The sequence below is a fragment of the Limanda limanda genome, chromosome 13 (genome assembly GCF_963576545.1).
Source record: "Limanda limanda chromosome 13, fLimLim1.1, whole genome shotgun sequence".
Taxonomy (NCBI): Eukaryota; Metazoa; Chordata; class Actinopteri; order Pleuronectiformes; family Pleuronectidae; genus Limanda; species Limanda limanda.
The window spans coordinates 24,210,966-24,219,373 of record NC_083648.1 but is presented as its reverse complement, the minus strand read 5'-3'; the positions used below and the strand labels follow the sequence as shown (position 1 = coordinate 24,219,373).

The 8,408-nt window shown below is 38.5% G+C and overlaps 1 long non-coding RNA gene across 1 annotated transcript; it reads right to left on the bottom strand.

Moving 5' to 3' along the window:
• Nucleotides 1-691: 691 nt before the first annotated feature.
• Nucleotides 692-7,986, bottom strand: LOC133018440 (uncharacterized). The gene is made up of 5 exons (XR_009682809.1): nucleotides 7,917-7,986; nucleotides 3,981-4,111; nucleotides 2,212-2,301; nucleotides 1,702-2,048; nucleotides 692-1,592 (listed from the first exon to the last, which is right to left on the bottom strand). It is a non-coding gene; the product is annotated as an uncharacterized LOC133018440 (long non-coding RNA).
• Nucleotides 7,987-8,408: the final 422 nt, after the last annotated feature.

The following is an 8,408-nucleotide window of genomic DNA, read 5'->3' as shown; positions in this document are numbered from 1 at the left end:
GTAGGCATGGTGCTGTGTGCTGACACCTCCAATCAGATGGTAATGCAATGTTTGATTCGTAGTTTACTGATGAAACATCCAGCTGCCTTCAATCTGAAAAGCGTCTCAACCATGAAATGATGTTTTAGGGAATGCTGCCATCAAGTGTTCAGAGGGAAGCTTCAACAGCCAGGAAGGAAAGGTGGATTTAAGAGGATAATTTAAAATAACCCAAGTCTTAAATTGTTATTTATATCCCCTGTCTTAAACGCTTCTGTTTACAGATTGCAGGTGATGAAATCCTTTTCATCTGATATTAATACCTTGATTTTCAGATGCCGCTGAAGGTGATTACATTGTCGATGAGCAGATGTTCCTGTAACTCGTAAGAGACTGAACAAGGCACACAAATAAAGCCATTCTACATATACGTGTGTGTGTGTGTGTGTGTGTGTGTGTGTTTGCCCGCATACGAACAACTGTGGCCAACAGTAAATTCTTCCACTTGCAGAGTTGTGCATGAACGTGTTCATTGAACTGGGGCCATCTTGGGAGAAAGGTGAGGTCTGTAATTCCCTATTGCAGTCATTCCCAAAGTGTGGACCGCGGCCCCTTGGTGGGCCGTGAAGCCACTGCAGGAGGGCCGTGAGAGGTCATCAGAAAAAAATAGATGAAAAGTTTCAAATTTGGAAGTAAGCCTTTAATACCACCAAACATTTATGATTGATTCAAAACAAAGTTATATCACAGGTAATGAAACAAAGACATGAGAATCAAATTCCATATTGTCCTTATTTTATTTGACCTATTTAGCAGGTGTTGTATTTGCTGACCGTCACATTAACACTTGAACGCATCATTAGTGGGGAATCATAGGTGAGGGAGAACTTTGTTGTGTGCTGGGTCGAGCAAGATGGAGCAGAGGAAAGCTGCTAATGACGATGGGGAATCAGAAAGTCAAACTGAATCATTCAAAACTAAAAAGAGGACTCGCAGAAAGGACTCAAGTGAGGATCAGTTGCAGGCCCAGAGGACGAGCCCCAAGCCTGTGTGTGCTGTGCGCTTAGATGTTAGATAACAAGACCCATGTTTTTTTTTGGGGGGGGGGAGGGGCTGAAACGCCTCAAGTATATTTGGTTATGCCTCAAATACGTTTGTCTTCTCCCGGATATCCTTGTCGTGATCTGTTCTACAAACAGTAAAAATATATTTTAACAATACCCTATTTGCACTTAATGTTTTTTTTTTACATTGTTTGCTTTGCAAATCGTTACGCTTAAATGTGGATGTTATTGGTATTTGCACTGCATATGCCTGCATTCATATACAATTATTTTTGCTATCAAATTAATAATATGTATGATTCTAGTCCTGTGTGTGGATCATATATTTGTGATTAAAGGTGTGGGTGGGCCTTCTTAAGTTTGGGAATGGCTGCCCTATTGTATTCACATACACGAGGAGTTCCCTGATGATGGCAGCAGTTACGTTGGCTTTCGACCGCCCCTCGGCTGAAACGACTCACACAGCCAGCGATGACCTCTTCTAAACGTTTGGTGCAGAGTCTTTAAATACTTGGTCAAACAGGACCTCCATCATTTTCTGGATGTAACCTGGAGAACATTTGTACAATGATGTTTGTAAAATATGTTATTTATGTAAATTGTATATACTGTGTCATAAAAATACATTTTTGTAATCAAAACATTCAGTGTATCTTACTTTATGTTGGCCCTGTTCTCCCTGACTATGCTGCGCAGTGCCCCTTCTTTGCCTTCAGATATTCCCTGAAAAGCTGCTGCTTTAGGGTGATCAGCATTTTCATTGATGTGCATTGCAGACAGGTAAAACGTGAAAAACAAAGAAATCCGTGTAAATTACCGAACTGAGACTTTGCACAGCAGGTCAATCAAACATAGGGCCCTTGCAGGGCAAATCAACTCAATAAATTATTTGAGGCAAACCGTAGGACAACATTGTGAAACGACTCCAAAGTCTGGTGGTGCGGGCTCAACTTCTCCACATCCTTCAGGATCCTTTGAAGTCATTTTGAACCTGAATTTTTCAGACTAAAAAAGAACAGAAAATTATTTACTTGATATGTATTATTATCCTGTTACAGAGAACTGATGACACACATTAATATGTATAAACACTATGTTACACAGTTGCAATCCCTGAAAATATACTGATAGAACACAAATATAGTACTGTGCAACATATAGTACACACCTGGCTACAACCACTGTTGGTTTCAGTGGATATTCTTCATGCATGTGGACGTCTTTGAGGTGGTTCACAAGAGATCAGGTGTGATGTCCCCTGCAGATAAAAGGAAATGTATGGGACCAGGTCAGGATTTCGCATTATAAATCTATTTGAGGAAGGGGGAAATAATTTTTCTTTATGTCAGAAGAAATATAAAGATCCTGTCCCATGATATTTGTGGCCACAAAATAATAATCCATGAGAACAAGATAACAAGTCATTGTCATGCTTTGCTAATTTGTGATGGAAGTGGCCACAAGAGAATTATTGTTAGTCATCACCATGGAAAGACTGATCGACTTACTGGTGATCACAGTAGCTTCTTCATGTAGACAGCAAGAATACTTTTCTTAAAAACATATTTACACTATTTACACTCATAATTTCAATCTACTTTTTTCTGCCCTCTTCCTCTGCATCTCTTCCATCCACTGGTCAAGTGGCAGATCAGCATTTAAAGGAGAGTAGAAACATATTCATAATATTGACTGTGGCCATTTTATAGATTCTGGGGCTGGTGGCACTGACTGCATTTATGTATGTCAGATGTTCGATTCTATGGTCTACAGCAGTACTTTGGTTTACTGCCTTAAAAAATGTAAATGTTTATCAACTCGGTAAGTCAAGCCAGGTTTTCCCCATCAAGATTTGAGCGTTTGCAAATGAAAGGGTTTACTGCATATGACAAATCACCAACATTGATAAGTGAATTGAGAGCAGGATCAAACTTTTATATTAGGAAATTACTAGGAGAACAAACACATTGTCCAGACCGAAAGAAACATAGTTACAGCTGTTAAATGCAGGAACAACAGCTGATAAAAAAATCTCTAATTGTGTGTATTTGTAAATTAGGTAGCCCCCTGGTGACATTTGGTTTGCGATAATTTGACACTTAAAACATATGAACCTCTTTTCGTGAGCGTGAACGTGGTTTTGTGCATTTGGAATTTTGGATTGGCGCGGTTATTCTTGAAACAGAGAGAATAAAGGGTGGCTGTGGCTCAGGGGTAGAACAATTGTCCTCCAACCAGAAGGTCATCGGTTCAATCCCACTCTTCTGAAGTTTCCTTGGGCTGAACCCCTCTTAAAAATATTTACATATGAATGTATGTGAAAGTAAAACTGTACTGTAAAGCACTATGGTAGTCAGCAAGACTAGAAAAGCGCTATATAAATGCAGACCATTTACCATGGAGATGTTTTAGGTGTGTTGGCGGTGGGCTTTGACTTTACCAATCAGATAATTGTTTTAAACCTCCCTTTAAGGAGACTCCTTGTGGACATTTTTTGACTATGGACAGTTTGCTTGTGTTTGGTGCTTTTCCCCTGATTTCTCTGTTTCCTGTTTTATTTTAAAATTATGCTCCTTGTGTGTCTCCAGCTTTATTTCCTGTGTTTGCGCTGTTTGTTTGCACCTGTTCCTCATGTCTTTCACCCCTTTATATACAGTCTATGGTTGCACCTGAGTTCAATCAGACCTCCCTGTTTAAAAGTCCCTGTGCTTCCCTTTGTCAGCTTGTTGTCTGTCTGCTGGTTCATCTTGGTTCCTTGTTTCTTCTTGTTCGCCTTGTGTCGCACCAGCTCGGGGTTTCTACTCTTTTGGTGCTCCTTGTGTTTTTTTAAGTTTAGATTATTTTTATTTAGATTTTTCTGTTTTTGGACTTTTGTTGTCTTGCCCTGGTTTTCTGCAAGAGCGTTTGTTTAATAAAAATGCCTTTATGTTTTGTTACCTGAACCTTGCTTCTCCATTTTGGGGCTACTATCCATCCCCTGGTGTGGTGCCGGCCTGTGTCCTGCCCCAGAAGGCTGGACTCCTACAGCAGCAAAGCTATGCAGATGAGGCATCCACTCCTCATCTCCACTGTGATTGATATGACAATAATAGAAAAACAGCTCAAGTTTTTAACAATTCAGTGTCATTCCATTGTATAAGCATATAAATGTAACAAATTGTAACTAACTAAAATCTGAATACATATATAGCAAATCTGAGACATTTCAGCTCAGTGTATAATAAAGTAGTAGTATGCCATAACTGCTTGTATTAAAGTTTGGTAACATACAAGTTAAAAAGGTTATCATTAATTGATAAACATGCGCACATTGAGACTTGTGTCAAAACAGGTGCACCGCCAGAACACAACACAGATCCCTGTCATATAGTGTGGCAAAATATAATGCACAAGACTATGCTCTAACATTTATGATTTTATGCTCTAATGTAGGTTGAATGAGGGAGCTACAGTAAGGTTATAATTATTCAAAATTCAATATAATCCGTATTTATTCTATTTATGTAAAATCACAAAAAGATTATTATAATGCAAAGTCTTATGAGGAAAGCATAAATTGCAACGCCACTCAAAATTGAAGTCCCAACTTGTACACTGGGAGCAAAACCATCTACCCGGACCCAGTGGAGAAGCAGTTGTCACATAACAATAGCGGTGCTCATGGGGACGTAGGCTTGACACTGTAAACTTGAACTAAATAGCAATGTAAAGTTAATTTGTCTGTATTTGATTAAAATATTGAAAACTGTCATTTAGCAAAACATATTCTGTATCAATCAAAGTCAAAGTATGTTGCAAATGTTATTAAGTAGGCTAGCTGGTTAAAGCTAACAATCTGAAGGACATTAAGAAAAATAGCCTAGCATATTGACTTGCCAATTACCCGCCCTGTTTTAAAGACAAATCCATTATCTCATCTCCCAAGTTAACTCATCATCTTTAGAACAAGGTATAATCATCAGAACTAAATACAAATATAAAAGGGATTTCCCCATTGCAGAACACACACAAATTATTTTACTCAACTTATATAAACTTTCCTCCACGTTGCTTTAATCTCACCAGCTCCATTCAATAAAAATGTAGGCTATGCAGCATATTTATATACTCATTTTCAAATAATTTGGGTCGAACCCCCCCTTTTTGAAAATACACAATGCTCTGTTTTAACCCGCGTACAGCAGCGATGTTACTGAACTTATCTGCTCGTCTAATAACAATGCATCCTGGCAGGGTTGCTAGCAGCCTAAAGCTGTGTGCTTTTGATTTATATGTTAAAAAAATGCAGAGAATCTAAGTTTTTCAATTTCAAATGTCATCGATACACTGCGTCTGTTTACATCAATGACTTTGATGATGTGTCGGGTTTTCGTTTGGGTTTGTGCTGTCCCAACTCATAGGGGACTATTTCAATCACTACCACTTGTGACCCCGTTTGAAGGGACAAGATGACCCTCGATAACAAGGGGTGGGCGTTAGGGCTAGGGAGAAGTGGTGAAATAGGATTGAGCCTTATTCTGTTCCTCTTCTGTCTATTTTGCACAGACTGTGTACGCTCACACAAACTCTCACTTTAATCGTATTTGCTACTTAACCATATACCTAACCATACATTAACCTTCACTCAAATCTAACCTCCTAACCTTAAAGCAGGAAGACAACTCCCCAGAAAGTGACTTTGTTCACAGATCCAGGAGTAAACTAAGACCATGCATGCAATGCACACTCACAGACTTTCTAATTTCCGCACTTCACTGTGTAGACTGCAGCAGATAAGGTTTATAATTGTGTCTCCAACATTTAATGACTTAATGTTCAAGGTCAACGCAGCAGATGATAACCTGCAGACACTTCACTTCTTGAATATGAAGGCAGATTTCCATTCATGAACAGAGTAAGGTGGCTGATAAGGAGGTAAAAGTGTAATACTCAGTTTCTGACATCTTTATTGGGCAGACTGCAGGAGATACGGTTTGTAATTGTGTGTCTTACACTTCAACCTCACGTACAAGGTCAACACAACAGCTGATATCACTGATCTGCCTCTTATTTACCGAAACATCAAGGTGCTATTTTGAACATTGTCTCTTTTTTATTACAGATGTACTTATTAGGTTATGTAAAGCATGCCAATCACGGTTTACACAACCCTAACTTACATAACGTTATGTGTTCTACTATTTTCTTATATTTATGTTACCTATGTTTCCTATTTTGAGTTGTTTCTAAATAAAGCACGTTGAGTTCACATTAAACTGTCATAACCTGCCAACACACCTGCACATTAACTATTCATGAACAGACTAAGATGTTTGAAGGAGTAAAAGTTCAAAAGGTAACTTCTCAACAACCCACGTGGACATAGAAGTCTTGTTTGCCAAAGTGTCTAAGTTGGCAATGTCAAAACTCCTCCAGAGAGACGTGTTCCTTCTGACATCACACTGTAAATCTTTGTATTGCGCTCTGATTGGCTGATCAAGTGATATCTAACCTATTTTTTTTTTTTTTTTTTAACACTATGTGATGGGACGGTACAGTAAAAAGTAAATAGATTACATTTATTCATGGCTTTTCAATTCCTGAGTACAACCAACCAAAGTGCTTTACAACATAGGATGTTCCTGTGCACTGGCCCAGGTGCAAACACCAACATTTGTGAGCACAGACACAATTTGCTGTGACAGCGCAAAAGGAAAATGCAATTAAAGCCATACATTTTAATACCAGTTACTCATAAAATACTTAATAAATAAACAAGTATAAAACATCTTACCCTTAAAATAATCATAGCATAAAACACATACAATGAACCCAATACACAAAACCCTTACACGTGTAGGGGGACATGCAGCATCAACAAACGGCCGTCTTGATCAACGCATTAAAACATTAAAACCATCTGCTTTATTGCTTTCTTAAAGCTATAGAGTGGCCTGCTGTGCTTTTTTAACTTAACAAGACAGACTGCATTAGGATATGTACTATTCTGAAACCTTGAAATTATGGCCATAATGATTCTTAGTCTAGAAAGACAGAATTTTTTTTTAAAGTTTCAGCTTTGTGTTAAGAGTCTTAATATTTAACAGCCATCTTTTGTAATCTAGCCCTAATAGATTTCCACTAGGGGCAGGAGACAGCATTTTTGAATGGTTGACACACAATTGTTATATTGGTAAGGATGCTCTCACTGCTGCCTTATGTGACCACACCATACCACTCCTGGAGACACCGTATTTCTTCTATTGTCTTTAAAAGATGTCTCTGGTATACTTTCTTGAGAACAGGTGTGGATGTGTTATTCATTTTTAAGTTGAGAAGAATGTCGTTCTATGGAACCTGTAGTTGAGTACTTGTTGAATGTTAGTGTTGTAGATTACAAAGTATAGGTGTTTCAATGAATGGTTACTCCAAATCCTTTTGCAAATGTTAAGTTCCTGGGTTTCAAGAGATGTGATCTGGAACACATATGCTCAGAGAAAAACATATTTGGAGGGATGCTGAGCGCCACTTGTGTGAACTAAGATATATAGGTTTATCATATAATTTATCCTGATCCTCTCCAAAATGATAGGTCATGCTCTACTCCTCACAAAATGTCATGGAAATCAGTTTAGTCGTTTTTGAGTCACTCTCCTGAGAGACCAATAAACAAACAAACAAAAGCAAATGGTAACATTTAGTATGTGCACACGCCTAAAACCACAACCTGTCATAATATGCCACCCTGACGTGTTTCACTGCACCTCCAGGACATTATAATATGACTATTATGAAACCAGATTCAAGACATCAAAAGGCCTTTTAAATACTAGCTGTGCAAAATGTTTACCTATTACAAATGTCTCATGGCACTTTACATAGAAGGAAACTTACAAGATTCGGGAGAATCTCAACAGTTCCCACAACAAGCAATCACTCAGGCTCAGTGTTAGCGGACATCTGCCTTGACCGGTTGAGATGAGGAGGAAAATAGGACATAGAGGAGAGAAGAGAAAGAGGGTTACATAGATTGATGGGTTCATTCATTTACAGTAAAGTGTTTTTCCTCCTGCATTTTTAGCACATGAACCTACATGCACCAGAGGGTGTCAATGTGCAGCTTCAGTTTAAGGTTTTCTCAGAAGATCTTTAGTTTTTTACATGTAAATGCATGCCAAACCAAGCACTGTCCTACCAGTGGTCTTGCAATATTCTGCTGACCTGCAGGTGGCAGTAAGTCAGCTAGATGCTAAAATGTGCCAACAAATCTAGTCATTCACACACACACATTCAAACAGTGTATCTATTAAAAGCACTTTCTCTGTAGCACATCCCCCACACACTGTAGGTCGCATGCATGGTACAAGGAAGAAGAACTCTGAAAGA